This window comes from Macrotis lagotis, chromosome 1, assembly GCF_037893015.1.
Source record: "Macrotis lagotis isolate mMagLag1 chromosome 1, bilby.v1.9.chrom.fasta, whole genome shotgun sequence".
Lineage (NCBI taxonomy): Eukaryota > Metazoa > Chordata > Mammalia > Peramelemorphia > Peramelidae > Macrotis > Macrotis lagotis.
In genome coordinates, this window is record NC_133658.1 from 550,887,223 (window position 1) to 550,907,937 (window position 20,715).

Below are 20,715 nucleotides of genomic sequence, written 5' to 3' on the forward strand. Positions count from 1 at the left end.
AAAAAATTGATCTTTTAAGAGGATTCTCAAGAGATCCATGAAAAGGCAAACAAGGGAAAAGAAAAGAACTGCTGTCAAATAAGATCAAACTGGTTACACTCCTACCTGGGAGAAAGATTTTCATAAATCTTAAAAATTGTAATTATAATAGAGGGCATATACTTAGGCTGAAGGTAAGGATATATGTTGATTTTTATGCACTGATTTAAAATAATTGCATTATGTAAAAAGTTAGGTTTTAATAAGATGAGAGGAAAGGAAAGGCAGCATGAGGTAAATTATATCAAACCTATTGCAGAAGACGGGAATAGGAGAAAGTCAATAACTCTGAAATCTTACTCTCATCTGATTTGGTTGAAAGAAGAAATAACACATGTACTCAGTTCAGTTTAGAAATTTATTTTACCCTTCATGTATTAGGAAGGTAAATAGGGCAATCAGAAGGAAGGACTAATTAAATGGAGGAAAGAAAAAGGAGAAAAGGGAACAAGGGAAGTCAAAGGAGGCTGGGTGATAGAAGAGGGGGCAGATTGTGGGAGGTGATGTTCAGAATCAAAACAATAGTGAGAAGATATAGGGTGAAAGGAGGGGGGGGTTGCAAACAAAAGGGAGACAGCATGGAGGATCATACAATGTTAGTAATTTTGATTGTGAATGTGATTTGTATAAATTCATCCATAAAATGGAAACAGATAGTAGAGTGAATTAAAAAACAGAAATGTATAATATTATTCTTACAAGAAAGACTTTTGAAGCAGAGAGCTCAACAAAGCATGAAAGTTAAAAGACTGGAGTAGAAGATATTTTGCTTCAGCTGAAGTAAAAAAAAATCAGGCATAGCAATCCTTATCTCAGAAAAAAAATGTAAAAATATATCTCTTAAAATGGGATAAGAAAGGAAAGCAAATTCTCCTAAAAATTACCATAGACAATGAAGTAATTTAAAATCTAAACACATATGGATCAAGTGATAGAGTATCTACATTCTTTGAGGAGAAAAGAAATGGGCTACAGGAAGATAAAGACAGTAAAATTATACAGGTGAGGCACTTCAAGCTCCCTTTTCAATATAAGATCCTTATAACCATAAAATAAACAAGAAGGAAGTTAAAGAGTAAAAGAGAATTTTAGAAAAACAAGATATGATAGACCAATGGAGAAAATGGAATGAAGATAGGACAAAGTTTATTTTTTTATATTTAATACATAACACCTACACAAAAATTGATTATGTATTATTGCATAAAAACCTCATAATCAAATGCATAAAGGCAGAAATAGTAAATGTGTCCTTTGCAGACCATGATGCAATAAAAATCATGTGCAATAAACAGCCATGAAGTGATATGCCTCAAATTAATTGGAACCTACACCTAACTTTAAAAAAAAATAAGGGGATGAAACAAAAAGTAGTAAAATAATTGATAACTTCATCCAAGACAATGTAAAATAAGAGGAAACATAACAAAACTGGTTAGGGGAAATATTAAATCTCTAAATTCTTACATGAATAAAATAGAGAAAGAGGAGATCAAAGAATTAGGCATGCAAATAAAAAAGGTAGAAAATAACAAATAAAATAGAAATTCTGAAAATTAAAGGATAAATTAATAAAACAAAGTAAGAAAACTATTGAATTAATAAATAAAACTGATGGTTTTTAAGGGGAAAATAGATTAAACCTTTGGATAATTTGATTAAAAAAGAAAGAAGAAAATCAAATTACTAGGATGAAAAATGTAAAAAATAAGTGAATTCCCAACCAAAGAGGAGGAAATTAAAGTAATAATCCTGAACTTTTTGACAAACTACATGTAAATAAATTTTACAATCTAAAGGAAAAAGATCAATATTTGTACAAAATTAAACTATCCACATGAAAAGAAGAGAAAACTAAATACTTAAATGACTCAATTTCCAACAAAACAAATTGCATAAGTCATCAATGACCTCCCTCAGAAAAAATCTCCAGGGTCAGAGGGATTCACAAATGAATTCTACCAAACATTCAAGAAACAGTTAGTTCCAATGCTATATAAGGCATTAGGAGGGAAAATGGATGAAGAGTGAGATTGGCAAAATTCATTGGATGACATTAAATAGTGCTGATACAGAAACCAGGAAGTATGAAAAGAGAGAAAAATAATTATATACCAAATTCTCTAATGATTATATATGCAAAAAATTGTAAATAAATCATTAACAAAATGATTACAGTAAATTATCAATAGTACAATAAACTTTGAATAAGTAGTATCTATACCAGGAATGTTGGGTTATTTCAATATTAGGAAAACTATCAGTATAATAGAATATATAAATAAAATCCTAACAGGAATCAAGTGATTGTTTCTATAGATCTGAAAATGTCTTTTTTTAAATGCAACAAACATTCCAATTAAAATGGAGAGAGAGAGAATAGATATAAACAGAGTGTTCCTTAAAATGATAATCAGAATCTATCTAAAACTACCAAGTATCCTAAATAATATGAATAAGCTAGAAGCACTGATACTAAGATCAGAGGTTAACAAGGAAGCCCATTATCCCCATTAATATTAAATATTATTTTAGAAGTATTAATTTTATCAATGAGAGAAGAAAAGGAAACTGAAGGAGTTAGAACAGGTAATGCAAAAACAAAACTCTTATTCTGTGCAGATGATACACAGAGGACCCTAGAAAATTATTTAAGAATATATTGTAACAACTACCAACTTTATCAAAGATGCAGGATATAAAATAAAACCATATAAAAATCATCAATATTCCTATGTAGTACTAATAAGACATACCTGCAAGAGATAGAAAAGAAATTCCATTTAAAGTAACTTAAATATAACATATTTGTGAATCTTCCTTTCCAAGGAAGTTGACAAACTACATAAAAACAAGTATAAAACACTTCATACAAATAAAATCTGATCTTAATAACTGACCAAATGTCAACTGTTCATTGATGATCATAATAAAAATCACAATTCTGCCTAAAATAATTAACACATTTAGTGTCAGAATAAAAAACTATTAAAAAGTTGTTTTATTGCACTAGAAAAAAAATAGTCATTATATTCACATGGAGGGAAAAATGTCAACATATCAAAGGAATTAAGTTTTAAAAATTCAAAGGAAGGTACATATATATACCAGATCTAAAATTATATTATGGAACAACAGTTATCAAAAACTATTTAGTACTGGCTAAGTAAAAGAGTGAAGGAGCAGTGGAACAGATTAGGTACAAAAGAGACTAATAAATGATTATAGTGATCCCTGTTTTGGGGATGAGAACTCTTTCTTTGATAAAAAACTACAGGGAAAATCTTTAAGATAGTAGGGAAGAAACTTATCATAGACCAACACCCAACTATACAAAGATAATTTTAAGATACGTATGGAATTTGGACACAAAATGTTATTTCATAAGTTAATTAGGAGAATAAGGAATGGTTTATCTGTCAGATCTATGGAAAGGGAAGCAGTTTATGACCAAAGGAGAAAGAAAAAAATCATTTTAAATGAAAGATGGATAAATTTTATTACATTAACTTGATATGTTTACCCAAATAAAGCAAATGTAACCAAAATTATTTATTGCTATTTTATTTTATTTTTAAATTAGATTTTATGAGTGTTATTTCAACATTTATCTACTTTCATTTTTACAAATTACACATTCTTTGGGGTGGCTTGGTGGCATAGTGGATAAAGCACTGGCCCTGGAGTCAGGAGTACCTGGGTTCAAATCCGGTCTCAGACACTTAATAATTACCTAGCTGTTTGGCCTTGGGCAAGCAACTTAACCCCATTTGCCTTGCAAAAACCTAAAACAAACAAATACATGAATAAATGAATGAATGAATAAACAAACAAATAAATAAATTACACATGCTTCTTCTAGCCTTCTTTCCCACACCTCTCCTCTCACCAACAGTCTAGTGAATGTTGTACTTGAACATATGTATTTTACATGTTTACATATTAGTCATTTTATGTATGAGAAATTAGGGCTTAAGAAAAAGAAAGAAAAGTATGGGAGAGGAAGAAATAAAAAGAGAAATGCTGAAAAGTGAATAGCGTTCTTAAATATTCTGTGGTCAATAATATTGTATTTTATGTGTACATCCTGTTCCTGTTTTGACCTTATTTTGGAATAAGGTTTGAGATGTGGGTCCATGCTTAGCTTTTGCAAAACTATCTTTCAGTTTTCCTGACAGTTTTTGTCAAATAGTGAATTCTTCTTCCAGAAGGTAATCTCTTTGAGTTTGTCAAACAATAGAATGCTATAATCATTTACTACTCTTTCTTTTGTAACTATCCTAAATCAATGGTCCATTCCTCTATTTCTTAATGAGTCCCAGGCACTTTTGAGATTGACTGATACTTTGTAGAAGTGTATCTTTTAAGATAAGATCACTTTTTTTTTACTTTTTTTATTTATTCTTATTTTTGTACAAATGATGTCCTTTTATACATTACCAAAATGTTCTTGTTTAAGAGTAAACATAAAATCCCCTCCCCCCAAAAATATAGATTTTCATTAAGTAAAGAGAAAAAATTAAAATTAAATAACAACAGCAATAACAAGAATTATCATCATTATCATCATCATCATCATCATCATCATCATCATCATCATCATCATCATAGAGGCAGTCAGGTGGCACAGTAAATAGAGTGCCAGCACTGGAGTCAGGAGGATCTGAGTTCAATTTTGTCCTTGGACAGTTAATAATTACCTATCTGTGTGATCTTGGGCAAACCAGATTATACCTTAATATTTTTAATTTTTAAACCTTGTGTTATATATTATTATTATTTTCTCCCTAAAGATTTTTTTTTCCATTTTCATTCGATTCTTCATTCACAACATAATTAGTAAGGAACTATGTTTAGCATGGTTATGCATTTATATAGGTTCTGTCAGATTATGTCAATGGAAGGGGGGAAAGAAAACATTTAAGACAATTATTTACAAAAAAATATTGTTGAAACATCATTCAAAGTAGTTGGAAAAATAAATGAATTAAATACTATAAAAAAATTATTTACCAGATCCTAATATACAGATCTATGACTACAAGACTGAGGTTATAAAAGAAATAAATTATTTCACAAAATATAGAGATACAAGAGATATTTAATAACACTATATTAGAAAAAATATTGAATTACTTTTACAGGAACTCTCAGAGTTGGGTGGGGACAGGTATTTTGCAATAAAATTTCAGTGAATATTTTAGTACTTTTAAGTGTGACTATTTTTCCCTCAAAAATTGAGAGTGCAAATATTCACCATATTACTTTCAATATGTCTATAGTAACTTCATAACTAAACTATGAATTAAATGAATGAAAGTCATACACTAATATCATCAATAAAAATTGATCTAAAATATTCAAATCAATGGGTGGAGCCAAGATGGTGACATGAAGGGATAGATTCTTAGGAGCTCTCTGATAAAAACTCATAAGCTAACTAAACTTTTGAGAGACAGAACACACAAAGCGACCCAGTGAGGCAGTTCTCCTACTCAAGGTAACCTGGAAAAGAGCAGAAAGGCTCTGCTCCCCGGGTCGGAGGGGTGGTCCGCCAGAGCCAGAGGACTTCAGCCTCCCAGAGGCAGCCCCAGGGCACTGGGAGCCCTGGCTCACAGCGGCGGGGGAGTCTCCTGAGCTGCACCCCGGGGAGCACCAGGCACAAAGTGGGGGAACAGAGGAGAACCTCTGCCAGAGCAAGCACAAGGAGCCCAGCCCTCAGGGAACACAGCAAGCAGCTTGGTCTTTCAGCAACCTAGACCAGGAAAAAGAAGCAGGCAGACCCAGTAAGCAGGAGCCCCCAGGGCATGAGCCCATTGAGCTGAGGGAAGGGAGTGAAGAGAGAGAGACTGCTGAGCTCTGTCCTCTGCCCCTAGAACAGGACTTTGGGGCTCTGACCACATTCAGATCCTGATCACAGTCTAAGCCCCCCCCCCATAGGACAACAGGGCCCCTCCACCTCGGCCCGTGGCAGAGGGGAGCGCTTATGGTCATTCACAGACCAGGAGGGAGGACCCTTGTGGGAGTGTCCCAAAAGCTCAGGAAGCACCCCCAAAAACAGGCTTAGGCTGGGAAAATGAACAAAGAAACAAGAGGAAGACTATTGAGAAATATTTTGCAAATGAGCCCAAGAAGGATCAAAATACTCAGTCTAAAGATGAGGAAGCACAAGCTCCTGCATCTAAAGACTCCAAGAAAAAAAGAAATTGTGCTCAGGCTATGATAGAGCTCAAAAAAGACTTTGAAAATCAAATGAGGGAGTTGGAAGAAAAATTGGGAAAAGAAAGGAGAGAGATGCAGCAAAAACATGAAAATGAAGTCAGCAGCTTAGTCAAGGAAATCCAAAATAATGCTGAAGAAAATAGCATGCTAAAAAACAGTTAGGTCAAATGGTTAAAATGGTTCAAAAAGTTATTGAGGAGAAGAATGCTTTAAAAAGCAAAATTGGCCAGATAGAAAAAGAGATAAGAAAAGTCTCTGGAGAACAAATCCTTCAGACTAAGAATAGAATTCTGGGAGATTGATGAATTTACCAGAAATCAGGAATCAATACTTCAAAACCAAAAAAATGAAAAATTAGAAGAAAATGTGAAATATCTCATTGAAAAAAAAACTGATATGGAAAACAGACTTAGGAAAGATAATTTTAAAATTATTGGAATACCTGAAAGTCATGATCAGGAAAAGAGCCTTGACATCATTTTCAAAGAATTACTACAGGAAAATTGCCCTGATATTCTAGAAGCAGAGGGCAAAATAGAAATGGAGAGAATCCACGGATCACCCCAAGAAAGAGATCCCAAAAATCCAAACCCCAGGAATATTATAGCCAAGTTCCAGAACTCCCAATTCAAAGAGAAAATATTACAAGCAGCTAGAATGACACAGTTCAAATATCGTGGAGCTGCAGTCAGGATCACACAGGACTTAGCAGCAACTACAGTGGAAGCTCATAGGGCTTGGAATACAATATACCAGAAGGCAAAAGAGCTTAGAATGCAGCCAAGAATGAACTACCCAGCAAGGCTGAATGTCCTCTTCCTGGGAAAAAGATGGACTTTCAATGAAACAGGGGGAATTTCAAAGTACCTTTTGGAATGGCCAGAGCTGAACAGAAGGTTTGATCTTCAGATACAGGACTCAGGTGAAACATGGAGATTGGAGGAGAGGGGGTAAATATGAGAGATTTAATGAGGATGAACTGCATGTATAGAAAAATGATACTGATAATATTCATATGAAGCATCTCAGTTAATAGAGCAGGTAGAGGGAGCTTTTATAGTTGAAGCACAGGAGAAAGCTGAATTCGAAGATAAAATATGGTGTAAAAATGAGGTCAATAGGAAAAAAAGGGAAATGTAATGGGAGAAATAAAAAGTAAAGGGGGAATAGTCCAAAATATTTAACATAATAAGATTTTTTTATTACAATGAGCTATTGCAATGATATGGAAGGGGGGAGGCAAGGGGGAATGAGGGAACCTTTGCTCTCATCAGAGATGGCTAGGAGAGGAAACAGCAAATATACTCAATGGGGTATAGACAACTGGAGTAAGAAGGATGGGGGAGTAGGGGGAAGGGGTGGGGATGTGAATAAAGGAGGAGAGGATGGACAATGGATGGACAGTGGTCAGATATAACACATTTTCTTTTTTACTTCTTGCAAGGGACTGGGATTGGATGGCCTGCCCAGGACCAAAGGGCCAGGTGGATTCTGGGCCTAAGGGGCAGTATGGGGGCTCAGGGCTTCTTGGCCCCAGGACCAGGGATCTGTCTCCTGCGCCACTCAGTGACCCTACAGCAGAGTCAGAGTGAAAGGAGAGAGAAAATATAGTACATGGTAGTGGTAGAAATAAGAAAGGAGGGAGTTGTGATCAGCAATGGCAACGTTCAAAAAATATGGAAGTAACTTTTGTGATGGACTTATCAAAAAGAATGTGATCCACTCACGACAGAGTTGATCTTGTTGGAACAAAGACTGAAGCACATTTTTTATTATCATTTCGGGGAGGGTGCAGGGCAAGTGGGGCTGGGTAGCCTGCGTGGGGCCACATAGCAGGGTGATCTTTGGGTGTCTGGGGCCGGATTCGGACCCAGGTGCTCCTGGTTCAAGGGCAAATGCTCTGTGTGCCACCCAGCCACACATAGTATTATTACTATTTTATTTTATTTTGGGTCTTTTTTTTTCTTCCTTTTGGTTTTTGCAGGGCAGGGGGGATCGCGTGGCTTGCATGTCACATGACTGGGTGATTATTGGGTTTACAAGGCTGCATATGGACTCGGGTGCTCGTGGCTCCAGGGCTGGTGCTTTGTCCTTTGTGCCACCTGGCCATACCTACAATTATTACTATTAGTTTTTTTTAATTTTAATTTTTTTCTCTCCCCTGTACTTTTTCTCCCAAGCAAGTCTATCTATATTCATGGGGGAGGGATATTTTGTTTACTTGTAAACAAGTATATTTTATTAATGTAAAAAAAAAACATTTGTACAAAATGAGAATAAAAACAATAAATTAAAAAAAGACCTAGTAAAATGAAAAGTTTATTACATACATCACCTGGCAATCTTTTCTAATCAAACATAAATAGTCTGGGGGTGGCTAGGTGGTGCAGTGGATAGAGCATCAGCCTTGGAGTCAGGAGTACCTGGGTTCAAACCCGACCTCAGATACTTAAACAAAAATGCTCTTATTACAACATAATATACAAGCATGCTCACTAAAGATTATTATCTAGTTTATTAAAATATGAAATCTTACAGTAATCTTCATAGGAACACTATTATAATTGTTGAATGTTGGAATAGCAGAATCCCTAAAATGATCTCTGTGATCATTAAGAAAATAAAACAACGTTTGACAAACATATATGTTTACATCTACTGCGTGTTATTAAAGGCTTTTAAGGTATATTCAAATTGCACATTTGTGAGGCAATTTTTCTCAGATATTTTTTCTAAAGTCTTCTAACAAGAGAAGCATTCTTATTGAGAACTATCTGTTCACCTTGCTTAACATCAGTTACATATCTATATCTATCATCTATAGATAATCTTTGAAAAATCTCCACATTTTGGTTATATGTATGGCTAGAAATGTATTCCTATGCAATCAGTTATTTACATTTAATTCTTTTTTAAGGTACTGAAGAGTTAGAAGTAGTTTTAATTTGATGACTAATTAAAAAGTTCTCAGTGGCCAGTAATTCCCACTGTATTGTCCCATTGTGTTTTTAAGATATTATCTCATGAAGACCTCTTCTAAAAATGCTTCTTATGGAGGTGTGACTCTAATGAGCTGCAATCAAATGCAAGGTAGACTCAAAGTAGTAACAAAGTAATTAAACCTAGAATACCAATTACCCAACTTCCATCATCGTTTTTAGACTCACTGAATACCTATTATTCATTTGTTCTTTTTCCAAAATAGTAAGATTTTTGTTTTAATTTTTTCATTTTTAGCAATAAGTCAGAAAATATATGTTTTTTGAAGGAAATACACCTGCTTAAATGGATGAAAAAAAAACAAATAAAATATCCAAATCAAAATCTGGTTAATACTCTACAATATTTTTTCCAAAATAACATTTATTCTGATCAAGCTGAATTTATAACAGTGATGAAAGAATGGTTCAACAAGAGAAAAATGATATCATAATAGAAAGAGGTAAAATACTTATAAAATAGCTACCACATAATGCTCAATGTACTAACATTGCATTCATATTATCTAATTTGAAACCTGCCTCCTAAAAAAAAAGTCCTGGAAAGAAAATGCTTTTATTGTCCCCATTTTCAAGTTGAGGAAAATGAAGTAGGCAGATGTTTAGTAATTTTCCCGGTCACAGAGCTATTAAGTATCTAAGCCAGGTTTGAACTCACGTTTTCCTGACTCCAGACCCAGATCTTTATCCACTTTACAACCTACCTGTTAAGGGAAGTGTTGAATAATGCATGAAAACAACAGATGATTGGGGCATTAGAAATTACCATCCAAATTTGCATCAAACATATAATGGCTATATTTTGAGTCAAGGTGTTGAAGCACTTCTAAATCCATCTATCTGTTGTTGTTCAATCTGTCTGTTCTTGGCTTTAAGAGTAGAATATGAGATTTGAGTAATAGAGGCATATTGTCCGTGATATTCATCTAAAATTCTCTTCTGACGACTTTGGTAGAATAAAAAGTAAATAATGCTGGCTTAGAATCAAGTTTTTTTCTTTTTTTTTTTCTTTTTTTGCTTTTCTGTTTATCTTTTAATGAAACCATGTTGTAGATACAGAAATGAATGTTTCTTTTTCTTGATTCTAGTTGACTCCTGCCACAAGTTGCAGTTAATGTCCTTTGGCTGGATTTTTTCCAAGGACTGAAATAGATTCTGGTAAAGAAAAAGACCACAGAAGGGTGTAAGCACAGTCAGTTAAAGAAAAAAACATATTGGTTCAGAGTCAATCTTTATTTGACATAACTATTTTCTGGAATGAGTTCTTACTGTCACCTTAAAATAGATTTAAGTGCCCCCAGACTATTTCAGACTTCTGAAACATAATTTATTTTATATCATTTGTTTGCAGTTCATTAATTTCTCAAATGCTCTTGTTTATTCTACTTGAACTGCACTCATCCAAATTGAGTTTAAATAACATTATATGAAATGTTTCACTGAAAGATGTCATCAACTTTAGGGAAATAGTCAAAGGATAGGAAAAGTAAAAACATAAGTATTTGTTAAATGATGATAACGTCCAGGCACTTTATAAATTTTCTCACTTTATCCTCACAACAAATCTATGATGTAGGTTTTATTATATTCCCATTTTTAGCTGAAGAAAATAAGGTTAATAGATTATTTGACTTGCCCATGGTCACACAACTAACAAGTATCTGAGATTACCTGACTCTACTTCCACATAGCTGATTTTTCAGGTTAGATTACTAAAGATTCCCTTGAATGAAATGCTAGACAATCATGGTTAAAATTGTTTCATCTTATTCATATTTTATTGTCATGTCAACAGAATCTTCATTGTAGGTAGGTGGCAAAATGAATAGACTGTCAAAATTGGATTCAGGAAAATTCATCATCCTGAGTTAAAATCTATGCTAGACACTACCTATGGGATCCTGAGCAAATGAATTATCCCTGGTTGCCTCATCTTCTTCACCTGTAAAATGAGCTGGAGAAGGAAGTGACAAATTGCTCAAAGATGTTTGCCAAGAAAATTTCAAATGAGAGATCACCAAAAATTGGACACAACTGACAACAAAAACAGAAGAATTCATGATATGAACTTCTTATATCATACTGAAAATATTTCCAATGAGACGTATCTGAAGCCTTTGGAGACAGACAAAACTGCATTCGAGATAGAACCTTCACCTAATCTTCTTTCATTTTTATCATAGATGTATTTGTTTTGCTTTTAAAGTGATTATACATTCATACATACATACATATGTATGTGTATGTGTGCATGAAATCAGATTTAATATACACTGATTCTCTTTCTTTGAGATTTCTTGTCATTGTTGAATTTTGACTGCCTAGATTTTTTTTGGATTCAGTGAATTCTGTAGTCATTTCGAAATGATAAAGAACATATGGGTTTATACAGATAAAGAACCACAGAGTTTGAACAAAGTTCAAGGACTATTCCCTTTAATTTAGCAAAAGAACCAGATATCTTATTGTCTGATCTTGTTATCTCTTATACACTATGTTTATTTAAGGATATGATTTCTCTCTCATCACACTCAGTTTGGATCAATGTACAACATGGAAACAATATATAGACTGACAAATTACTTTCTGTGGGGGAGGGAACTAAGATTGGGGGTAAAAATTGTAAAACTCAAAATAAATAAAATCATTAATTGAAAAAAAAAAGAAAGTATATATAATTACAAAAAAAACCCCAAACTTGATTGTGGTGGTATGGTGAGGTGGTGCAGTGGATAGAGCACTAGCCCTGGAGTCAGGAGTACCTGAATTCAAATTTGACCTCAGACACTTAATACTTACCTATATGGCCCTGGGCAAGCCACTTAAATCCATTTGGCTTGCAAAAATAAAATAAAAATAAAAAACCTTGATTGTGACTCCCTACAATTGCTGATATTTTACCTCAGAATTTCCTGGTGTGGCTTATGTTTTAGAATTAATATTACCTCCATATAATTATGGGGACATACATGGGAATCGGTGACCCAATACAAAGCCTAATAAAATCATTGAATGATATCATTTTTCAAGAATGTGATGAATTAGGAGCAGAATATTTCTCTTTTTTTGTTGTTTTTTGCAAGGCAATGGCTTAAGTTACTTGCCCAGGATCACACATCTAGGTAATTATTAAATTTCTGAGGCTGACCTTGAACTCAGGTCCTCCTGTCTCCAGGGCCTGTGTTCTATCCATTTTAAAATCTAGCTGTCCCTATTTCTATTTCATAAGCAGAGCAAATATTATTAGAAATAAAGAAATTTCTACAATCCTGACTATGTAACTCAGAACTATCCACTAAACAAAGTGTAACTTTCTTAAAAAATAGCTATATTTTAGCCAGATGTATTTATATTCTTACATCAGAGAAATAGGAAAACACCAATAACAAAGTCCTCAGTGTCCTTCTAGATTCAATACCCGTCAGCCTGGCATGCATGGCAAGATTGTGTATGTGTATTTGTGTGTTATAAAAGTTTATTCACATATATATAAGAGATAGACAGACATAGATAGATATATGGATGGAGGAGAGAGATGGACAGATAGGCAATAGAAAGTTTGATAGATAAAGGAGCATGCTCTTATAGGGATTCAAGAGAGGTCTCCCTATTACCTATTTTGACTTTAGTTCTACAAGAATGTCCTCTAAGGTGGGCGAAAAACTCAATTTACAATTAGCATTATGAGTAAAATATGCATAAACAGGAGAAATAGCATTTATACATTTCTACTGAAGTATGTTAATATTCATACTTGTTTAGAGGCTTTGATATGAGGTGGAGAGGAATATATCAAAATATTTGCCTCATAAATGGGCAGGAAGTGGTGAAATGGTTTTGAAGAAATTTCAAGAAAGGGAAGAAACAGTGTGTCACAGACAAATTTATTACAAGAATTAATCTACCTGATTCTGATTCAGAAAATTCCGATCCATCCCATACCATCTGATAAAATAATCTTCTATATGAACATTTTTGAAAAATGTTAATTTCCCTCTATCTTATATAAATATACATATATATATATATATAATTGAGCAAATTGAATTCCAAAATCAGCCATGTCCAAAAATGCTTATTGCATTATGAATGCTAAATCCATTCCTCTATTCTCTCTCTCACAAGTCTTGGTTTATTGACTTTGCCTTTGGTGTGATGGTATAACATTCCTGACAGTGATCTTTACAAGAACAAAGTTATTTGTGTTTATTCTTCCCATTTTGAATATGAAGAGGATAAGTATCATGGTTTCATTTTATTTTGTTGGGCTTACTTTGTATTCCCAGTGTGAGGCAGCTCCTGGTTCAAAGTAATGTTTTTGGACGAACTTATCTGTATACCCCACAAATATTTTTGAGTCTAATGGGGGTTTGATATAGAAACAGACACCATTAATTTTCTTGACTGATGGAATTTTTTCACATAGAGAAACCAGAGAGAATGTTTTCTGAATAATTGTGATGAGATCCACAATTTCATCCACATATCTATGTCTATGTTCCCATGACACTTGTGGGTAAAGTTGATTACAAATTATTTTATTTTATTTTTACTTTATTTTTTTTTTACTTAAGGCAATGGGGTTAAGTGACTTGCACAAGGTCACACAGCTAGTAATTATTAAGTGCCTGGGACTGGATTTGAACTCAGGTTCCCCTGAGTCCAGGGTGGGTGCTACATTCACTGCACCACCTTGATGCCCCTAAAGATGATTACAATTTATTGATGATTAATCCAACTTCTGTTTACACAAAAAGAAAGGACTAACTGGTTCTTTTCAACTAGGCACCAGCATGCCTCTTATGAAAAAGGGCCTAAAACGACTTTGGTAAAAAGAGATAGCTTACCTGTGCATTATATGTGAGATAAATCTCCTGGGCTACCCAAAACATTCTCATAGAAGCTTTGTTGAAGGTTTGACCACAATAATTGGAGAGATTGTATAGCTTGGAGAGACATTCTATATCTTTTACAGCTATTTAAATATGTGACTAGAACATTCATTTTTTTGATTGGCTTGTTAGCCAAAACCACTGGTGTATTCAAAAGACCCAGGTCAATTTTAGCTATCTCTTAACCTCTTTCTCTCTGTGCTTTTCTATTATCTATAGAAGCTCTGTGATTCTTCCTTTCTTCATCCAGAGAGAGCCTCTGCTAAAAATAGAAAGCCTTAGTGTTTATCCATTGTGGAACAAGACCGAGTCTTTAACCTTTTTCATTGTGTTTTCTATTCGAGGTAAAGGGGATGCATTCTCAAAGTGAATCAGCTTTCTGAGACATAGAACAAAAGCTAGATGCTGCTGCTATTGCAATATAAATGGTTTGGAGAACAGACAGTGATTGGGAGCCATATTCTAAGTCCATGGTTATAAAAGTTTAAATGAATACTCATACAGAAGTGGACATAATTTGGTGGGTCCAACATTATGTTGGAATTGAGTTAAGTTTTGCAACTTTTCTCTACTCTCCACAGCACACTACTCATGTGATGCAGCTGAGAGTATGAGGTGGTTGGGGAAAATGTCAGTATATTGGTTCTCGATTTTTGAAATAAATTTCTTCCTCAAAAAGTTAATTGATGATAAGTAATTAAATAGAAATGAAATCCTAGTTATTGTTCCCCTAATAGAATAGGATCTCTAGGAAGTAAATGAAAATTTATATAGTAACTAATACGCCCAGATACTGTGCTACCACATTTGATGAATGATATCTCATTTGATCCTTCGACATCTGTTTCTTATTCTCACATTCAATTTAAAGTTAAGGAGACAAATTGTCACAAAAAGTCAAAGAGGTAGCAAATGTCTGAGACCCAATTTGAACTCAGGCATTCCTAACTCTAAACCAAGCATTTCATGGAGTCCTTAGGAAAAAAACATATAGGTTGTTTGGATCTGAAAAGTATATTCAGAGCATTTATCTTTTTTAATGATCCATTCATCTGAGCACTCTAGAAAATACCTGAAGAATTCAAGTATTGGAGGGAGAGTAATTAATTTTGAATTTGAATTTGTATAATATGGAACTATTCTCTTTTTTCCCATCATCATAGTTGGTATGATATAACCATATACATATATGGAACTTTAATATATATATATATATATATATATATATATATATATATATATATATATATATATATATGATCCATTCTACCATCAGCATTCCTGGAGTATTGTTAACATTGACCACTTATTGTTACAATATTCATTAAGTAATATAAAGAGAACGCTTGAATTAACAGCAAGGTAAGAGTGTGAAAAACTTGCAGACTTTTGACTGTGACACTATGGTAATGTTCACTTCCTTCTTCTAAAATCCAGAACAGACAAGAAATAGTTTCCATTGGAACTGGGTCTCTGTTGAGAAAAGGAGGGGCTGAACTAATTAGAATCATGTCTGTTGCTCTATTATCACCACAACCTTTCTTGAGAAATTTCATAATTAATTCAATTAATCCCACAGATAGATTTTGACACTCAGACATCCAAAGCCAAATCCTTCAATGAATCTGCAAATATATTTTACTCAAATTCATCTCACAAAATGGTTGGCAAATAATATGATAGTCATTTGATATTCAGCACCATTTCTGAATGTGTTCTTACTCATCCAAGTTGAAAAAGAATCCATAAAGAATTGCAAATGAAGCCATGTTTGTAAGGAATGAAGCAATTTCCTTTTCTGACCTGAAATCTTTTTTCTGAATGATATGAAATGCAGATTCTGTAGTACAAACATTAAATTCTTCTCACAAGTGTGTCCAACCTGTGTATGTCTATATTCTCTCAAGACAAGGAAGTTCACCATTTCTGTTTTTTTTTTCCTTCATGTCGGTTTTTGTGTTTTGTATTCATGTGGTCCCCCATCCCCTTTCAATTTAATGGATTTGTTCACTCATCTAACTTTCACTGGATTTTCTCCGAGTTCCTTTGGTCAACTTTGCCATTTCAGAATGACTTCCCTTCTTATTTTCTGTGGACTATACACACATATAACTCTTATGTAGTTAGATTTTTTTGCATACTTTTCAAGACAGGCTGTCATGTAAAGCCCTTGCCCTTTGCTCAAATATTTTTATTTACTGCAGCAATTTGCCACAGCTTAATGTTGATTCCTTATAATGAAAGCATACAAAATATTCTTAATTCAAACCAACCCTCTACTACTTTGGCCATTTGGGCGATTCTGGCCACATTCATCTTTTAAGGCATTGCTAGTATTTCTTTGGAAGCCCAAATATGTATCTGTTCCCCCAAAACAAGAATATGGATGGCCATTTCCCATTAATCAAAATAGGTGGAATTCCCAAAGGCTAATTATCATTTCATCCATCAAGACATATCAGGATAATAACTCAAGATTTTTTTAAGCATTCTTGAAACATGATCAGGTTTACTTCTTTTTTAGACCCCAGTAAAATTTATACATTTGATCTATGATTCTTTCTAGGAAACAATTCTTATCCTTGTTAGATGTCTTCTAGTCTTATAGAAGCTTTGTTGAAGGTTTGGCCACAATTTCTAAATACTCCTGTGGGATTGCAGAGGTCCATTCCAAAGAACTGTTGTGTAAAATTGTATCTCTAGTCTCAAATATTACCACAGGTGAGAATGTTTTGGGTAGCCCAGGAGATTTATCTCACATCTAATGCACAGGTAAGCTATCTCTTTCTACCAAAGTCATTTTAGTCCCTTTTTCATAAGAGGCATACTTGTGCATATTGAAAAAAACCAGTTAGTCCTTTCTTTTTGTGTAAACAGAAGTTGGATTTATCATTAATAATTTGTAATCATCTTTGGGGACAGTTAGGTGGTGCAGTGGATAGAGAACCCACCCTAGACTCAGGAGGACCTGAGCTCAAATCCAGTCTCAGACACTTAATAATTACTAACTGTGTGAACTTGTACAAGTCACTTAACCTCATTGCCTTAAGTAATAAAATAAAATAAAATAAAATGATTTGTAATCATCTTTGCCCACAAGTGTCATGGGATCATAGACATAGATATGTGGATGAAAGGAATCATCAAGACTGTTGAATAAAATACCTCCATTCTACAGATGACAAAATTAAGCCTCATAGTAGTAAAAAAATCTGACCCAGGATGAGAAACGTAAGTACACACAAAAAAAATGTCAGAACATATGTCAGAGCAAATGTCAGAAATTTGAACATAAGATATTTAGCAAGAATCTATCCAATATTTGTTATATGTTTCTGATGGTAGCAATCTTGACTTAAGTTCCCACATGTATGTTTATTACATCGGCTTCCTAAATGCAAGCCTAAATCAGTATTCCAAGTTTTATGCTATGCCATTTATTCAATGATATCTTCTTTTATAGACATCCTCCATGTTGTCTGGAGATCTAAAAGTTAAGTTTCAAGTATGGTCCCCACAAGAATTTTTGAAAGGTCAAAGAGGTATGGACATTCACAGAACAAGTCTATTGTATTCTGGTGTCATTCCACTGTAAACTTTTATGTAATCTCATAATTTTTTTTACTATGAACTTTGAAACATTAGATATAGCATCGTTTCCACACATTATGTTTACCCAAAAAACAGTTGTCCCCTATATTGTCCTTTAGATAATAATACATTTCATATTCAATTTTCATTTTTCCAAATATTGATACTTAGTGGCAATTGAATTAAAACAAAGTGAAAACAAACTAGCAATCAAAGTAATACCATAATGATAATATGAGTAGTTTTCTAAACAATTCACATATACCAAATAGCAGAAGGCAAATGTACATATTAATAATAAAGAAAGCAAAAATAATGCATAGAATACCATGACCATTGTTCAATGGACTTTTAGATGCAAAAGTAAGGTAGAAATGTAGTAAACTGGTTAAAATAAAGTCCAGGAAAACAAAGAGGAAAAGATAAAAGAGAACAAATATAAACAAATACAACTCCATAGCAGAAGCAGGGTTCAAAACAAAAGCCAATTTCAAAGCTTCGATGAGAGAAAAAATAAATTTCAAAATACAAGAAGAATTTTAGTACAAAGAGAAATTTTGTAATCAAAATTATAAAATTTCAAGTAAGCTAGTATTTTAAAATTTAATAAATAATTCTTCCCCCAAATCTAAGTTTTATTGAATTAAATTCTGAACTCAGAGTAGCATAGTTAAAATGAAATATTAAAAAGATAAAAATAATTAAAATTTTAAAATAAAAAATATTTAAAATTTATTTTTTGGCATGTTTGCAAGGTTTATAGCAGCAATACAGAAAACAATTACTTAAGAAAATCAGAATGGGGAAGCTAGGTGGCACAGTGGATAGAGCACTGGCCCTGGAGTCACGAACCTGAGTTCAACTCTGGCCTCAGACACTTAATAATTACCTAGCTGTGTGGTATTGGGTAAGCCACTTAACCCCATTGCCTTGCAAAAACCTAAAAAAAATCAGGAGAAACAGTATTCACAGTTACAAAGGGCAAAAAATAAAAACCGAATAAAAAAATCTCTCAGAGGTCCACATGAATAGTCTTGTGTCTATGAGAATTTATTTGTATAATTAAAAATTAAGGGGAGTCATCTGAGCAGCCGCGGCAGCGGAGGAGGCCCAGCTGTCGCGCTCTCTCGGCCAGCCTGCCCGATGCCATGGCCCGGCCGCGGCCGCTGCTGCCTCTGGCACTGCCACTGCTTTTCCTCCTGCGGCTAGCGGCGCGCGCCGTGCCAGCTGCCTTGCAGCAGCAGGTGCCGCTGGTGCTCTGGTCCAGCACTGGCAATCTGTGGGCTGCCGAGGCCCAGGCTCACGAAAGTCACATCACCCCGGATTTGCAGCTCGCCTCCTACCTGGAGGTGGCCCTGCGGAAGGGCCCCCGCACCGTGCAGGACAAACTAAGCATCGAGGATTTCACAACCTATAGTGATGTGTTTGGCAACAAGCAAGACAGTGCTTTCTCTAACCTCAAATGGCTCCCTCTTCCTTGATCTTGCCTTCAGTGGACTGGTATGCAGCCAACACTTTGACTTCTTACCTGAAGGAGAAATTGGGAGCTAGTCCCCTACATGTAGACCAGGCCACCCTGAGGGAGCTGAAGCTCAATGACACCCTCCCTGCTCTACTCCTCCTGAGACTGCCGTATACCACCAGTTCTGGCTTGATGGCTCCCAAAGAAGTACTCACAGGCAATGAGGAGATTATTGGGCAGGTGATGAGCACACTCAAGTCAGAAGGTGTACCTTATACGGCCATACTGACCTCGGCCTTCCCGGATGGTTCGGGACCTGTCGCTGGTGTCTGGGGGTGTGGGGTGGCACCTCCTTGGGGAGGATTCCGATGCTAAGACTCAGTCACCCCCACTGACTTCCTTGGCACCAGTGAGCTACAATGATACAGAGCCTCCCATCCTCTTCTGGGCCCAGAATTTCACGGTGACCTATAACACTGTGATGCGAGACTGAACTGAACTCACCTTTGGAACCCCAATGCTCAACCTGACTGGCTCCATTTGGAACAGTTCCTTTGCCCAGCTTGTGATGACATATGACAATGTCTTTGGCTCCTTCCTGATGGTCAAATTTATCCTGAGCAGTCAATACTACCCAGTTTCAGTGTGAAGCTGGTTTACCATGGATCAAATAGAGATCTTCTCCAAAAACACACATGTTGTCTTCAATTCCTCACGTCACAGCACCTAGCACCTATTCCTTCCACTGCCAGTATGTTAGCTCTGAACTTTTCAACGAAGGCCTCCTGGTGGCTTCACCTGACTCTTCTTGGCATGTGTCTTTGAAGAATTTCCAGATTCAGGCCTTCAGCCTGTCTGGTGGAAACTTCTCCTACGCCAGTGACTATGCTAGCTTTTTTTCCCCTGGCATCTGGATGGGGCTGGTAACGTCTGTCATCATGCTTTTCACCTTCTCCTACAGGTTGCACATGATCCTCAACCTCAAGACCATGGATTGCTTTGATGATCACAAGGGAAGCACTCTGTGCCCTTGATGGAGTAAATCCACCTCCATCTTGTGGGGGGGGGGGCAGAAGGGGTTAGAGGTGAAATCACATTGTCTCCTCCCTTTGCAACAGCCACCAGGCTACTATTTTGTGTTAGACCTCTGGTCTGTCTGTTTCTTTTTGCTCCCAAGTAGCCCAGAACTTCTTGTTTCTCTTCCGTACTTTGTCCATGGTGAGCCTCTGACCAATAAATACCCTCAGTGAAAACTATAAAGGCTAGAGTTTAGCTTGGCCTGTAGGACCCCTTGAGGCAACACTTTCTGGTTGGGAGCTTTCTCTGTGACTCCTGAGGGACGGCAGCAGGTGACCCTGGGCTCCCTATTTGTGTATATATGTGTGTGTATATATATATATATATATATATATATATATATATATATATATCAACTTCTTATGGGGAGGGAGGAGTCTGGAGTACCATTTGCTTTCCTGCCTGCTGGTTGCCTACCCTTTATTTATTGTCC

General features: G+C 35.1%; 1 pseudogene; it reads left to right on the top strand.

Moving 5' to 3' along the window:
• LOC141505329 (V-type proton ATPase subunit S1-like) overlaps nt 1-20,239 on the top strand; it is a 112,794-nt pseudogene extending 92,555 nt beyond the window's left edge.
• The last annotated feature ends 476 nt before the right edge of the window (nt 20,240-20,715 follow it).